This window comes from Thermobia domestica, chromosome 9, assembly GCF_964235325.1.
Source record: "Thermobia domestica chromosome 9, izTheDome1.hap1.1, whole genome shotgun sequence".
Lineage (NCBI taxonomy): Eukaryota > Metazoa > Arthropoda > Insecta > Zygentoma > Lepismatidae > Thermobia > Thermobia domestica.
Genome location: NC_137462.1, coordinates 68,668,504 through 68,685,950, shown reverse-complemented (window position 1 = coordinate 68,685,950; position 17,447 = coordinate 68,668,504). Strand labels below are relative to the sequence as shown.

Sequence of the window (17,447 nt, the reverse complement as noted above, 5' to 3'; positions counted from 1 at the left end):
CTATTACGGAATATGATCTTGAAAAGAATGTTTTGCAACGACATTTGCTTGATGGTGGAAAATGTGAAATGATCATTTACATACATGCCATACATTGGAAAAATGAAATGAAATGAAATCTTTAAGTTTTACGTCCAACGGTTATGCCGGTTAGGCTAAAGGAGACGGTGATGATGAGAGATGAGTGAAACGGTGGAATGAAGAAAGTGGGAGGAAACGGGAGAACCCCGAGAAAACCCACGAGCACGGTGTTCGTCCACCACAAAGTTCACTTGGCGGGGGCTGGGATCGAACCCGGGACCCCAAGCACCAGAGGTGAACGCTCTACCACTGAGCCACCGCGCCCCCCGCCATACATTGGAGGAAGACTGTGGTTCAACTACAGGAAATGCAACATATATATGAGCATTTTCGCCGCTATGACCACACACAATTAGAGAACCAAAAATGGTAGGACTTGACATTTTTTCCTCCCTGTGGTGGGTACATGGAATAATTAATACTAAAGTTGATTTACATACTTGACTCAATGGAAATAATTAGGTTTGATTTGAATAAATTTAATGTGCAAATAGAAAGAAAAAAAACGTGAATTATTTGTCTCAATTACAAGTATAGGTTTTGCTTTGACCATGTCCAGGATGTATACTGTTTCCCATCCAGTCGAACTGATTCTGTACAAGTAACTCACTGTTAGCATTAAGTTTAAACTTACAATTATGTAAATGTTTATGCCCACACGCAATGGTATTACATATGGATCTGTCGAACTAATAGTAAAAAATATTAAGGTATCAAACTTAGCTATAGATAATCGGCAACTATGTTTGAATAATGCAGAAAAATATCGGGAAAAAAGTGAGAAATAATTTGTCATGATATAGTAGTAAGTTATTTTAACAGCCTTTTAAAGATTTCTAGTATGCATCGTGATCAGCTTCTAAAAATTATAAACATTTTAATGTTATGAAGTGCAAGAGGAGAGATTATTAAGCATTTTATTAACTTATTTCTCCTTACTTGCATCAGAACTGAGTGTCCTGGGAGGAAAGAAGCCCCGTGACTCAGTGACAGAGCATTCACTTTCAGTGTGAGGGGGTTCCTGGATCAATCCTAGGCTATGTAAGTTTGTGGTGGATAACATCATAACTAAAGATTTCCTCAATGTTCTCCCATTTCATCCCACATTTTCATTCCATTAATTACTTCATAATCCGTTCACTTTCATTGATTATCCGTCTTGGAGCTCACAGTGGCTTAGTGGTAGAGTGCTTACTTCTGGTGCGTGGGGTCCCTGGTTCGACTCCCCAACCAAGTAAGTTTATGATGGATAACATCGTGTCCGTGGTTTCTCTCGAGGTACTCCCGTTTCCTTCCACTTTCTCATTCCATCAATTCTTCCACCATCATTTACTGCTTTAATTATCGTCTCCCTTAGCTTAAAGGGCATAATCATGGTTAGAAACTTCATTTAATTTCGAACATTCCTGGGCATAGGAATTTAGAGGGTGTGATTGATACATCTAATCTATTTTAAAAATATACTAAGAGAAAGTGTATACAAATTGTTAATCTTTTGCTTCATAACCAGGAGGTCCCAATTTGCACTCCTACTACTATTACTAGGTATTATAGTACTATCCTACTTCTTTCTCCCTTCTAAATGCTTTTGTTTAAAATACATTTCGGCTAATTTGGAACTCTCTTAATAAATTACATGGCGTAATTTTAAAGTCTAGACGAAAAGTATGCCTCAAAATTTTGAGTTAAACTAAATTCATTTCATTTTCATTACTATTCATAATATGATAAGTCCGTAACGAAGTTTAGTAACAGCAATCCTTCCTTTGTAATATAAAATGTGATTCTATCACTTCTTTACTACTCCCTCCTGGTTGATAATTTAAACACTTTTCACAACTACTTGCTTTATCCCCTTCCCCCTCGGACGTTTCTAGGATAATACTGAAATGTAAGTGCTGTAATACATTATTTTCATCAGTTACAGATTACATGCAATCAATTGAACTTCAATTATGATTGGGAAAGTAATTTTAGTTTCTGTTACGTCTCATTCAATCACGTTTTTTGAGATAGTGTAATGAAATACAAATTGTTATTATGACACGTAGAAGTCATCGTTTTACTTCACAGAAAATGGAAGATCTCTGTAATAACACACACACAAACATGCACACATGTTTAAATTAGGTCGTTGCATTTTGTTTGGATTCCAGTAAAATGATAACATCAAGCTGCAGACTTAACACTCCTATAAACACTAAGCATTTCGACATCACGTATATTACAATTGTGATAAACAGCTGACAGAAGAAAGACCGCTAAAGTTGATGATTTTGAACACGTATGAAACCACGAAAATAACGTATACCGATTTTGGAACAAAGCTACGGAACACTCATTTTGTGTGTATGTGAGCATGAAGAATACAGTAGTGACTTGTGTCTTGAAAAAAAAAAAGGCAAGTACTGACATTAAAGTGTAAATAAAAATCAGCAAAGTGAATATGTCATATACCAAGTTTCAGTTTCAGTAAAAGTGCTGCAGTAATGATTGTTTGAACGTACAACAACACTGACAGGGCAGAGTGAATAGTGAAACATGTAAGTAGCCAAATCCATACATAACAAATTGTACAGAGTATATATACCATCAAGAAGAGAAAATCTATTATTTACAAGTGCTTAACAAAAATTATCTTTAATAAAAAAGAGAAATTAAGAGCTTCGTGTCAATAGTGATAACCTATCCACCTCTTTTCTTGATTTGCGGCTAACAGCAAAGAAGTGGCTCCGCTGGGAGACTTACTTCTCCTCGCCAAGTGCACTGAAGCACGCATCGTCTTTACGTCAACGTCTGCACAGAAGACGGAAGGGAAGGAAAAAAACAAAAAAGTTGATTGAGCATCCATGAATTGTGACAAGACATGACATTACACACAGTGTGAACACTAGACTCGGAGCTTCGCTAGGATTTTTATATATTTTTTTTTATTCTTACACATGTGTCTGCTGCAAAAATTGACACTCGATCTGCCATCATTTTCTCCAACAGTTACCACCGAAGGAAGGAGAAGATAAACCAGAACATTTCTCAGAAGAAGCGACAAGGCATCCTTTTTTACCTTCTTTCTTGGTTACAAAATATCTGGTAAGATTGATATTTTTAATCATGTTTGTATTGCATGAACAGTCTTTATTTGTACTACCGTGCAGGCCCGTAGTCAGCTCAAAAATTTAGGGGAAGGGCGGTCGAAGTTTGGGGGGCCCGATCCAACCACATTATAGTTCATCACCATATTATAGTTCACTTGTACGCTTACCGTGAAAATTTTAGGAGGGGCCAGTAAAAATTATGGGGGCCGGTCCCCCTAGACCCCCCTGGATATGGGCCTGCTACCGTGTGATTATAGATGGTATCTACACAAACGAGCCAGCATTAAAGGTACAGTCCCAGTATTTCCTTAGAGGTATGATGAAGTTTTCGTAATAGATTAATATCGGGATGTGCTATCAGTGAAACTTAGAAATGAAGAACAACCATATGTATAAGCTCGAAACATTTTAAATCTCGATATTTGGTTAAGTGTGAATTCTAGATTATTATTATTATTATTATTATTATTATTATTATTATTATTATTATTATTATTATTGAAGTTGATTTTGTTTTATCCACATGTGAGTGATACAGAATGAACATTCATCTAGAGATTATGAGCTTTAATGACATCCACATAGTTTTGCTCGTTAGGATATTCTTCTAGGATCTTAAATCCAGCCAATCTAAACAAAAAACTGTAAATGTTAATTCATTTATTTTGGCTTTTCAACATATTCTGATTATTGATTAATTTTATATTATTCTCTATTTCATTTGTCAAAAAATATTCATTGTAATAATTCTCTATGAGTCATCATTACATAGTATTAACTAGTTTCTTCGATGACGTTGGCACCTCCTAGGGATGACCACAAGCACTGATAAAATTCAACTGTTTGTATTGTAGGTCATTTTTAAAAATCTACATTTTAGGTACTTTTACATTAATTTTGCTCTCCCATTGTAAGTTATTTATATTTAATTCACGTCGACTAAGTGGAAAATACTTGTGGTTGAATTATATCCAGACGGAACAATCAATTTGGACTTACAAAATCCACTACGAAAATCCAAATTTTTTTGACTGTCTTCTTAGAACATACAATACAGCACTGCACACCGAATTAGAATGAAAGGGTACTAGTGCGTATCGAAGGTCACAGTGTTCCATAATCATACAGGATGTAGTTTTATATTGTTCTATACGTCTACATCTGTATTATATACATACACTAAAGCACTTTGTCTATACATGCATATAGATAGACAGCATATGACAACTCATTTTTAAATATAATGATAACCTGTAATATTAGAGAATTTGTACTTAAATATATTGAGAGCTCCTTCGTGGCTAAGCGGTTAGCGTACGCGCCTTTGGCGTGGGAGAATCAGGTCCGATTCCCGGTGGGAACTCATGTGGTTCGGATTCCACGTTAATCAGTAGGTCCACGTCTCATATAGCCTCGCTGCTGAACGGGACATTAAACTCAAAATTACTCAACTCAACTCAAATATATTGATCCTACGATTTCGCTGTTTTACAAGTAAAAAGTAGGCCTAATATTATCGGAAATAGATAAATTGGCTTGTGCGTTATTCCCTACAAAGGTAACTTGTAAGTTTAGGTGTTTACTATATTAGAAGACTGCAGTTTTTAAGAAATTTGCATTCACCAGAGATGTCCATCCTTTCCATGATCCATGGCGGAACCCTTCAATTTACACCACGTTTCTTAGCTCCGAAAGGTATACTTGATTTTAAAGTTATTGGCGGGTTTGAAAATCTCCTACCTAGTGCACGGCCTTGATTAAAAGTGTGATTTTTGGATAACGATAACAAGATTTATTTAATTGTTTCTCATTTATATATTTCAACTAACTTCTGATTTCCTAAAATTTCAGTGAAGTATTTTACATCATACTCCTCATCGTGGGAACCCCTCACTCCCACCACGAATTTAATCCAATTCTATGCGAAAGCAGGATCACTATGCTCAGCTACTTGATTGCTTGGGAGCGGTTTAGTACCAACGATTGTCTAAACTGAATTAATCTTATAATAGGGTAAAACTAAATACGAGACACAAAAACGAAATTTAAATGATTTTCGATTGCGAATATAATCTGATTTCCGTGGGAATAATATAGAATATACCATGTACTGTCATCAAAGATATGGTCTATAGCGAAAATCGTTATAGCTTCAGTTAAAACAAACTGATGCTGAACTACAAGCTCGTTACTAAATTGTGACATTATTTAAGTGTTTTAACATCTACCACATTCCACTTAACAACTGAATTTTCAAATGAGCACAAGCGACTGTACTACCACCACATAAAAAGGATGCATTGTCTCGCAAGATGAATTAATCGTTCTCATTGTTTTAACACTATCTCTTATGTCAGATTCATTCAGACTTCTTCGAACGCTGTTACGTACTGAAATCTACGGAAGGTTAGCCAAACGTGGTCTTTTCTCTCCTTCTTGCCATATATATATATATAAAAGAATTTTTATTATAATGACTTTCTTCTATTGTTTTTTCAATGTTTTACTTGCAGGAATAAGAGTATCACCTAACCAACTTGAATACTATAGCAAGATTCTTTATAGCTGTCATCTCAATTGAAAATAATAATCATAAAAATAAGGCAAAAGTAGAATAAATCATTCTTTAGAAGTACAGGGTGACACAAAAATCGGGAACTTTTTAACAATCCAATACAAATCAAGAGTGATCTAAGAAAAGCATTTTATTCATAGTAATACAAACCTTAAACTTTGCCATTTAAGAAATATTACTGGAATTTATCATTTCTTAAAATTTACGTCCTTTAGATACCGTCCTCATGAGCCTCAAAATGAGCCTCATCTGACATCCACAACTTGCTTAGAAAGTCATCGTCAGTGTTGATGTTTGTTATCATTTGTTGACAGAATTCTAATCGCAACTGGTAATCGTTTTCCTTCGGTTGTTGCACTATCTGCAGCTTGTTATATGGATGAAATTTCAAATCTAAATGAAGGATTCTGCGAACACTCTCCCGAGACATTTCAACCGCAGCTACCTGCTTATGAATTGAACGCCGTGGGCTCCGTAAGACAGACTCACGTACAACATTAATGGGCCATTGTTACTAAAATGGCAAAGTGTCTGTGTGTTCAAGATCATTGTCCCGCAGTGCTGCCACCTGTCCGCGGCTGCCAATACGAATTTCAAAAATTCCCGTTATTCTGTGTCACCCTGTATTTGGAAGAGAATTTTACTTTCTTGTCAGTATTATTAAAATCATTCCATCGGTATCTATCAAATTCAAAACACTCAGGAGGTAACCTCAATACTAATTCGCGATCCTATACATCAAAGACCAGCGTTCTACCTCTGAGCCACTGTAGATTAATACAACTAAATTAATATAAAATATTTACACACTAAAGATAATTGCGAATCGTGCCTTCCTGTTTTGCCAAATGCCTTATGTTACCCAATTTATTACTTATCTGGGCAGTCAGTCATCTTCGGCGAAAAAAAAAAAAAAAAAAAACTTCGTTTAGCTGAATCCTGTTCCGCCGAAAACTACAGTATCATGGTTATATAAAGGTCCACGCATTATGTTCTCCTTAAGCACTAAAATCTTATCTCTTCTGTATAGGCTAAGTGTGTTTCATTCCAACTTATTTCAGTTGACATAGATAAATGAGACATTTACTGTCGTGAGATTTATTTATTCGTAACCTAGTTACGGATGCTTAACTCCTACTTTAGCATTTTTCACTTAAACAAGAAAACGAGTACGGGCGACCATACTAAATTTTCTCGCTTCCACCTCTTAAATTGAATCATATGTCACGCTGCAATTTATTTATGATATACGGACAAAGTTATAATGAGTATTTTCGGAAAACTGTACCGAAAAAAAAAAAAAACTGACCCAAGAGCAAATACTCCTTGTGATTTTCTTCATGAGAAATTTTTCATGTCATATTATAAGGTTGTTAGTCCTTTCAATCCAAGTACATACAGGCAGTGAATTAACAGCATGAACTACTCTCACCTTTGAAATTTTAGAACTTAAAAATTATGAAGAATTTAATAATAAATTAGTTAAAATTGAAACAGATTGTATCAGTCAACACTTCTAGCGGCAGCAATAATGCTCAGTACTACATAGAGTCATTATAAAAACTAATAGGTTTCGGTTTCACTATTATAATAGATATTATTATTATTTATAATAAAAATGTCCAACAACTGTGTCGCGATATCCTAAACGTTCACTAAAATGTGTCGCCACTCAAAAAAGTTGAGAACTACTGATCTAGCGAAAGCCAGCAACTGTTAATAACAGTTAACAGAACTTCTTAATAAATATGAAAATTTACTACAAGACTTTAACTGGAATGTAAATTGTTTATTACTTAATTTCACATTGCAGTTTTCGAGGTTGCGAAACATTCTTTCTTGTTTACCACATTATCATAAGTATCATTTATGGCTTACATGTATCATGTGCTGTCGTGTATCCATAGGAATCGGGAGTGTAGTTTCGGGTTCGATTCTATATGAAGCACATAAATTTTGATTTCTGACGAGTATTGTGAGGTAAAGGAATCTACGTGATCCAAGAGATACCGAACTCCGGTTCAGCACCACAAATAACGGAAGCTGATGTACTAACTACCAGAGATGGTCATTTTGCATTGGGCTCGTGCTCACTTTTTTCAGCTGGACTCGCGTTCACTTCTCTCAACTGGGCTCGAGCTCACTCGGGATCGCGAGCACTAATTTTAACTAGGCTCGCGCTCGCTAATCTCAAGTGGGTTCGCGATCACTCGTACTCGCGCTCACTTCTCTCAACTGGGCTCGCGCTCACTCGGGCTTGCGCTCACTATTCTTAACTGAGCTCGCGCTCACTTCTGTCAACTAAGCATGTAATTACTCGGGCTCGCGCTCACGAATCTTAACTGGGCTCTCGCTCACTCGGACTCGCGATCACTTCTCTCAACTGGTCTTGCGCTCACTTATTTTACTGGGGCTCAAGCTCACGCTCAGTTATTGAGCCCGAGTCCGATTGAGCGCAAGTAGCAAGCTCGCAAGTTTGGACACCTCCGCTACCTACATACTACGAAACTAAAAGCTGTCTGGCTCGCCAGAGCATCAAGTTGGTTGAAGCGTCAAAGAGCTCTTCCAATTTAGTTAATGTTTCCCAGGAAACAAGAAAATTTTTGTTTCGAAAATGAAACGTAAAGTAAATTTTTAAATTCAGACAAGAGGAGAAACATGACAATTCTTGTCTCATTTTAGAGACACGAGACGAAAAATTTCACAAATCTCGTGGGCAATATTATCTCATGCAAGTCTCAGATCTCAAACACGGTTTTAGTGTTACTTGATTTATAGTACTGTATAAAACTATAAATTGATAAAGCAATTATGCAAACACAGTGAAGAGCATTTATCAACGCTTAAAGATACGCAAGTCATTACACAATATATCTCCAATAATAAAATATGGTTTAAATGTTATATCACACCTTTCGTGGACTTCTCGTGACGCGGAAGGATTCTGATAACTTTCAGATAGTATTCGAAGTAAGACAGTATGCGGTGGTATGCCATACCACATCTGGTTTCTCACTGATGAAGACATACTGCCTCTGGTTTTTCAGTGATCAAGACATACTGTCACTGGAAAGTAGATGCTAATATACCTGTAATAAATCAATTTTTATCCACCGTAACTGACGAATTGCTTTGCAGTAGTAATTTTATTTCTTATGTAAAAATAATTTCTAATTTGACAACACGAACATTTTTGTTATATTTTCCCTCAATACAGAACCCTATATTAAGAGGCTAATCACGGCGAAATTAAAATACCGTTAATTTTGCAGTAATTATGTGATATCTTCAAATAGATAAAAGATAATGGAAAAGTTGAAGAGCTCCCTACACCATGGGTGGAGTTAGGAATTGTCTCAAGGGGGGCAGACCTTTTATCTGCTGGGGGGGCACGGTAAATACAAATGAGAATTGAAGGATCTTATAGATGGCATTTTTATTCTTTGTCAAAAAGTTGGGGGCAATGCCCCCTATACCCCCCCATAGCTCCGCCTATGCCCTACACAATATTATTTTACAAGAGATACCGTTATCACGACTCGCTTATCTGCTTTCGATTTCCAGTCATTTTTAGAAAATCGGCTTTCATTTTCGCGTTTCTAAATTGATGCAACGGAAAGCTAGTAGGTGACTCGTGATAACGGTACCTCATGTAAAATAATATTGTCTAGGGAGATTTTGTTCCACATTTCGATTATCTTTGATCTATTTGAAGATATCACATAATTACTGTAAAATTAGCGGTATTTTAATTCGCAGTGATTATTCCTCTTAACTGCGACTTGCTAGAAGGACAAACCTTAAAAACTATTTGAACACTTCTACCTGCCATTACATTAATTTTTATCGCTTTAACTTTTGTTTTTAAAAAGAGTTGTATACAAAGAAGTTCACCCCTTGTTCCTACTTACGAGCCTTGTTATACTTGTTCCTATCATGTGTCCCTTATCTGTAAGAGCTCTGGTTGCAGATAGGGGTCACATGACAGAAATAAATCACTCGCGGGCCCAATCCAAATAAAAGGCAGTGTATGAGGCGACTCGTTTAAACCGAAATCGGAAAGTATTATTATGAGCTCGTCGGGACTTCTTTTGTCTCCTCTACAATGGTAAAGAAATAGGTCTACATAACTGAGTTCGTATTTACGAGAAAAAAAAATATACACTTTATTCGATCAAAAAAAAAATCTGTTGTTTTATTTAAGTATTCGGTTTGGAGTGTCAAGAATATTAAATTGATGGAGCTTATGTATTTTCATAAACACCTATTCTTTCATCTTTTTAATAATGGATAACAACCTTCCGGGGTCTGAAATACATCAGTCGAGTGGGGAGTCCGGGAGTTTACCCGCAGAAAATTGTTTCAAAATCGTTAATTAAAAAAAAAAAAAAGAAATCCATATTAGAGCATTTTCGTGTATAGTTCTCTATAATAAAACATATGGGGATATCCTTTTTATTATTATTCACAGAAAGTTGCAAGCGGGGACAAAGACTCTCCATACCCAACCCGTAACTACAAAAAGTTCTCTCATGGTTTTGATTCATTATGGAAATAGAAATTCAATCTTTTAGGCAACATACCATCACTGGATTTCAACCAACATTTAGATAGCCGGTATGTCGAGTCAAAATCGTAATAAAACATACCGCCTGTTTTTTTTTTTTTCTTTCCACTTCGAACATTGCTTGCAGACGAAATTAAGAAAATAATTAAGGCATAAATTTTGTACATAAATTTACAAAACGAGACGAGACAAAATTTTCTGAAAATCGAGATCAGACGAGAACCATAGAATTTACGAAATCATATTCCTCATCTCGTTCCGTCTCGTGGGCAACACATGTATTACATTATCTGCTAGCGCAGTTTCTGCTTTTGATTATGATTGCCCACGAGACATAATTTTCGTGATAAAACGAGAGGAGACAAAGCTCTTCCAGTAGAAACAGATACACTTTCCGAGGCAAGACACAAATTTCACGACTTTTTTTTTTTTTTTTTGTCTCGCAAGCAACCCTTCTTTCGATCATGGATCGTACACTATTACATTGATACAAATAATTTGATCGCTGCACATACGCTTAACTTTCATTCAGCCAAATATTCCATGATTATTCCCTTGAGGCTAAAGGAGGCGATGATTAAAGCAAGTGAATGACGATGGAATAATTGGTGGAATGAGAAAGTGGGAAGAAACGAAAGTGCCCCGAGGAAACCCATGGACTCGATGTTGTTCATCACAAACTTACTTTGCAAGGGACCGAACCAGGGATCCCACGCACCAGAGGTAAGCGCTCTACCACTGAGCCAGTGTGCCTCCTAGTTAGTTTTAAGTGATGAATCTTCCAGATGAAGTATGTTCTTGGCTTATAGAGCTGCACGTGACAAATTGTCACTTACGTAATTTCTTTCTCTATGATGGGATTGCATCATTATACTCTACAGTAATTTTTAGTTTTTACTTTTAGAATAAAAGAAAGATAAAGTAATTATCTACTAATTTCTACATTAATTAAGAAAATCGGTAAGAGGAAAAGAATAGTGTCGAGGCAGATTTTTCCTCAATACTTATGGTGCAATCACAGAGGACTCACTCAGGTGCGAAGAATCTCTTGTTCGATTTTAGAGCATGGTGAGTTTGATTGTGAACATCATAGAATTTCTGTGAGTTTTCTTTGAGCGGAACGGCGTCTTCCCACTCTATTCATTACACTAATTCTTCCATTAACACTCGCTTAGATCCATCATCCGACTCTTCCTATCTCAAGAACAAATCGAGGACCATTAAACTGAAGGTTTCAATTTTTCTGATCACAAGATTTATTGTACGTAGAGACGAGTACATAAAAACAAACTCAGATCGTCATAATAAATAGTAGGCTATATTTTCAATTGGATTCGCTACAATTAATTAGAAATAATATCATCCTAAAAAGTTATACTCTATCTAACGAAGATAGATGCAACATTCAAACAAATGATAAATTAATTGATGACGTGATGGAATGGTCAGCGACAGTAAACATACGTTAGCAATAGTGAGTAAATGCAAGACCAATACCGGCCTTGGTCTTGCACATCCAGTCTTGTCTTGCATGTCTTGCATTTAAGAAATCTCAAGCTTTTCATAGGCAATTTTTACTATGGGTATAATGATAATAAACTCTACAATGCGCCAATAGTAACGGAAATACAATGTATGTTTCTAAATGTTTAGTTTTACCTTCGTGTAAGTATGATGATAGTGTACAACATAGCTGATGACCTTTATTTTTATTAATGAGTGCCCACGCTTCACTACTTAAAAGATATGCCTAAATCACAACGTTTCGTAATCTGTTTATATTTTTTAACAGATCCAACACTCCACTCATGGGCGTCTCTGGCAGGGGGACGGGGGGACGCGTCCCCCCAATATTTTGAAATACGAAATATTCAATATTTTATTTTAATTTAATTTATTTAGATACTCACTAGCAGTTAGATCATTTCCTTTGATGTGCCCCCCAAATTTTACATGCCAGAGACGCCAATGACTCCACTGGTTCCCAAACAGGGGAAGCTACCCCTGAGACGCATGAAAGAAAATCAAGACGGCACATATTATTGAAATACCATGAATTACAAAATTATTTTTACACTCTAAAGGCATCACATTTTTCTTTTCAACCACTATTAGATAATCCTTGTATTAAACAATCTTCCAATTAAATATTGACATTTTGTTTTACTGATTCCAATATGTACTCTATGGGGCATAAACATGGACATTACGCAAAAGCGATTTAAAAAATTACAGACTTTTGAAATGTGGGCATGGAGAAAAAAGGAAAGAATTAGCTGTGTTGAATGCAAAACGAATGAGAAGATGTTAGAAATATTTGCAGTAGGGGAAAAAAAGAATTTTAGATATTGTTAAGAGGAAGAAGAGGAGCTGGTTATGATGTGGCTAAGGAGGAACTGTAATTATGAGAATCCTCGATGTGCTGTATACCTAAGGAGGCTAAAAGTTATATTAATAAACAGTTATTCAACGTACAAGCACCCGTCCATGAAATCAAACTTGTGGTAACTTGTCAATGTCATGAAAATGTTATTTCGATATTAATTTTATGAGCACACATTAAAAATTTCCAACGGATGCTTGAGTCTCGGAGCCAAGGCCATACACATGTAGTCGACACCTATGGTGTACGGTATTACGAATGTTCAAAAGTACATTTCTCTTTAGTTTTGGAAGAAGAACACCACTAATATGCTTTGAAATGAAATGAAGTATCTAGTTTTACGTCCCACGATTATGCCTGTTAGGCTAAAGGATACGGTGATTATGAGAAATGAATGAAATGGTGAAATGAAGAAAGTGGGAGGAAACGGGAGAACCCTGACAAAACCCACAAGCACGGTATTTGTCCACCACAAAGTCCACACGGCCCGAGCTGGAATCGAACCAGGGACCCCAAGCACCAGAGGTGAACGCTCTACCACTGAGCCATCGCGCCCCCTGAAATGGTGGAATGAAGAAAGTGGGAGGAAACAGAAAAACACAGAGAAAATACACGCACACAGTGCTTGTCCAGCAAAAAAGCCCACATGGCGCAAGATGACACCTGTGTGGTTTGAAAACGAGCAATATCTATAGAAAACGCGAACAACCAATTCAGAAAACGACTTACTGTTGCTATATGCTACAGGGGCAAATCGACTCACACGGATTGCATAAACTACTGAGAACACATTCACTCCAACAGCATTTTTACTGAAGCCAAGAAATCCATCTCCTTCTTTTTTACACTCTCTATAAAAAAAAATCAAGTAGTGTCGGTACTTGTGCAAGACTCTTGCGCAAGAGTCTTGGTCTTGCAGGTATGGTCTTGGTCTTGGTCTTGCACCCCTTGGTCTTGGTCTTATATCGGGATTCCTGGTCTTGTTCTTGCATGCAAGACTCTTGCAAAAACTGCAAGACCAAGACTCTTGCACTCATCACTAGTTAGCAAATCCACGAGACAGTGTTTATTTACGGTACCATATAGCCAACAAGACTAGGATCAATCCTGTGAGGCTGCATATGAAGACACTATTTAACAACTACCAGATTTAATTCGTATATAATGCACAATGAATCTATTTAGTTAATTTGATTTTCTGATCTATTAATTATTCAAATACCAGTCGAAAATAGATTTTTCATGATTCTTACTTAGTTTTTGTAACGCACACCAGATACATCCCACGTTCATACCTTATAGAACAATAGTACATGACGTCAAATGGAATCGAATACATAATAACGGTAGCCAAAGACTACTGTAACCATTTTGATCTAAAAAAATAGTAATAAATAGGTTGGATAAAAAAAATGTAGTGACAACACTATCCTCACATCAGAGGGCTCTGTCTCAGCACTACAATAGTTCTGTAAAGTGGCAAGTATGAAATTTCGTGACAACCATTTCACCAAAATGGAGGAATCACTTCGCGGGAAGCACTACCACACAAAAGAAGCCATTCGTGGCATACGTGCAAATTTCTGTACAAAATTTATACCCTGAATTTTTAATTTTAAATTTCATCTAGAAGTAATCATAATGCTTCCGCGCCATGAGACATCTACGAAGGGTGTGATTACAGGATTCGTACTGATCTAGAGAATTCTATTTTCCTGACTTCTCCCTGACCTTTGGCATGACAGGTGTCGGATAACGTTGACGAATAAATAAGGAATAAATAACGGTGAATATTTATATATGAGAACATTTATTCTATAGAGACAAATAATAATCAATTGCTCATACGTACATTCCACTTGCCAATCATAAAAATTTGAGCAACGTTCCACACTGGGATCATTAATGGTTGGCTAAGCTGAAATTGGTGTACAATTAATGTTAGAAAAAACATATAAAATTTCCCTGACATTCTCTGATTTCCAGTCTTTTTCCCTGAGTTTCCCTTACCTGCAGCATTTTCCCTGAGCTTCCCCTGACTTCTCTGACCAGTAGGAACCCTGGATTAACAACATTTAAACTATATTAATTATTAAAGACATGTCGCTTGCTCTGAGGGAAGAACGCAAACTGAAAATATTTTGAGAATAAAATCCTGAGACGAATATTCGGCCCCAAGAGGAACGGGAATGGCAGAAACTTCATAATGAAGAACTGCATAATTTCTACCGTTTACCAAACGTTGTTATGGTCAACAAGTCTTAGAGGCTCAGATGAGCAGATCACGTAGCCAGGATGGAAGAAAATAGGAACGCTTTCAAAGTTTTAACTGAAAATCTAATCGGAAAACGACCATTAGAAAGACTTAGGAGCAGATGGGGAGTGCAATATTAAGATGAATCTCGCAGAAATAGGAGTACAAAGTAGAAACAGGATTGAAATAGGAGTACAAAGTAGAAACTACACAGTTGGCTAAAGGCAGAGGTCAATAGAGAGCTTTTGTGAACGAAACATTGAATCTCCGGGTTCCAAAGGCCATAGAATTGGTTAATTTATGTAATAACTCCATATATTTAAATGCTGATAAAGGTTTTCGATTATGTTAGGACAATCAATTTACAGTATTAAACTACGACTAATATAACACTACAACAGCGAAATCTAAGACTCCAGTGAATTAGTGTTGCCCACGTAACTCGAACTTTCTCGTCTCGTTTTAGTCACAAATAGTATGTATTCAAAACCATCAACTGCGGAATTGATGTTTTTGTTTCCTTGTCTCCACTGTCTTTTACCAACACCAGATTAAGCATACCTACCGGCTCTTTGTCTTCTCACTAAGAAGGAGAGAAACAAAAGTGACGTCACAGAGTATTTAATTAGAAATAGCTGTTCTAGACCAGGGGTTCTCAACCGTTCCTACTCACGTACCACTAAAGAATATTAATTATTAGAGCAACCCACATTATGCTTTATTTTTTGTTTAATTATGCTTTATTATGCTTTATTGTTAATTTCAATCATTGTTTTACATAATCCTGTATAACGTATAATATTTACTATACATTAAATATTCGAAATATCTTGATCTATTTATTAATATTTTTTGCAACCAGTTTCTTTCATATTTAATGAAATTTCTAGTTAATGCACTGTAAAGTGATATACTTTACTCGAGTCAGTTTTTTTTTTTTTTTTTTATCGCTTGTGTGCGCCTTAAAGGTGCATATAGGGTGAGTTCGCCAATAGTCGACCGCCATCCAATAGTCGACCATTTTTGCTTACTATTGTGTATATAAAATATATCTGATGGTCTTTTGGAGCGGAAAGTGATTCACGACAAAGCTTGCATCATATATCACCAATGACAATAATTGTTTCCCTCTCCCTTGGCCAGCTGGTCATCTTTCACCGATAAATTTCGACGTATCTGTAGAATTAAGACTCAGGTGCACAGTTTACGACAGCGTGTAATGGGAATCTTGTGCACCTGTTGTTTTTCGCTTTTCTGAGGATATAGATAGTATGTGAGGTAAGAAATGTTTTTTGTTACATAACTAAGCTATTCTAAAAGCTGTACAGTATAATTTGTCAATAACTGGAAAGTATTAAATGAAAAAAATACATGTTAAAATGTGGTCGGAATTTGGCATTTTTTCTTTCCCATACAAACCAATTGTCGACCAAGGGTGGTCGATTATTGAATTATTTGAGAGTGCGCCAAATTGCTTTAAATTATTTTCTGTTTGGTATTAAGGTCTGTTTTTCAATGCATGCATGTATAGTTTTTTTTATTATTATTATTATTATTTCGTGACATATTCTAAAAATCTACCACCCACCTGTTTCTCGTGTTGGTCGACTATTGGAATATTTCTTGCCACCTGTCGACTGCACTGTTTCATACTATGTTTCGCGTTTTGCTGACTGGAATTTGTTCAGTAACTTAGTTGAAAGTTTCTTTTTCTGACGATCTACTATTTCAATGTGAAACCAAGTTTTTTTTTTTTTTTTTTCACGAGTACAAGAAGCCCTCCTCACCCATGCCTTTGGTGCTCTGTGTTCGGATTTAATTCCAAGCGGGAGAGCATAGAACGAATTGAAGCGGTCCGAATATTACTATAAACTGTAGGTCCGCGTCTCTACATAGTCTCGATACTAAGAAGGGACGTTAAACCACAATAAACAAAGAAACAAGCAAACAAACGAAAACAAGAAGGGTTTCCTGTACCTCTACCACGTCTCCCTGAATGAGAGAAATAATAATTTCTTGGAGGCATGTACCAGACACGTTGTCCAGTGCCTAGCCTGCTGAATTACGAATTGGGAATGGAGATATGTGCAGGTTGAAACCCCAATGCCAGCCCTCCTGACAGGTTTCTTAGCGGTTTTGTGAGTTATACCAGGCGCATGTCATGATGTTATCTACATAATAGGCTCTGGCCGACACCTTCCCTCATCCTTCTCCCTCCCCTATCCCGTCCTGTGCCACAAATGCTTAAAGGACATAAATAAATTCAACAAAATTCAGGTAAGTGTTAACGTATGCTGCTTTGTAATAAAGTCCTGGGTTCGATTTTCCATGGGAATACAATTGGTTCGGAGCTCACGTTAAACTCTAGGTCTCACGTCCTTAGGACATCATCACCCGATTAATAGCAATAAAAAATATCGATTCACTCGGCTCAGGTTTTTTCAGGTCAGAACCTTCTTTCGGAAAGAACACTGAAATATTAAGATTATCAA

At 36.4% G+C, this 17,447-nt stretch overlaps 2 protein-coding genes across 5 annotated transcripts in view; one reads left to right on the top strand and one right to left on the bottom strand.

Annotated features, from left to right (window-relative positions):
• Positions 1–17,447, bottom strand: part of mip40 (Myb-interacting protein 40) — a 346,121-nt gene that overhangs the window by 274,210 nt on the left and 54,464 nt on the right. The window lies entirely within an intron of this gene.
• Positions 2,823–17,447, top strand: part of LOC145694720 (trehalose transporter 1-like protein) — a 74,808-nt gene continuing 60,183 nt past the window's right edge. Inside the window, exon 1 of the mRNA XM_081771260.1 lies at positions 2,823–3,171. The gene's annotated coding sequence lies outside the window, so the exon portion shown is untranslated. The remainder of the gene's footprint in view (positions 3,172–17,447) is intronic.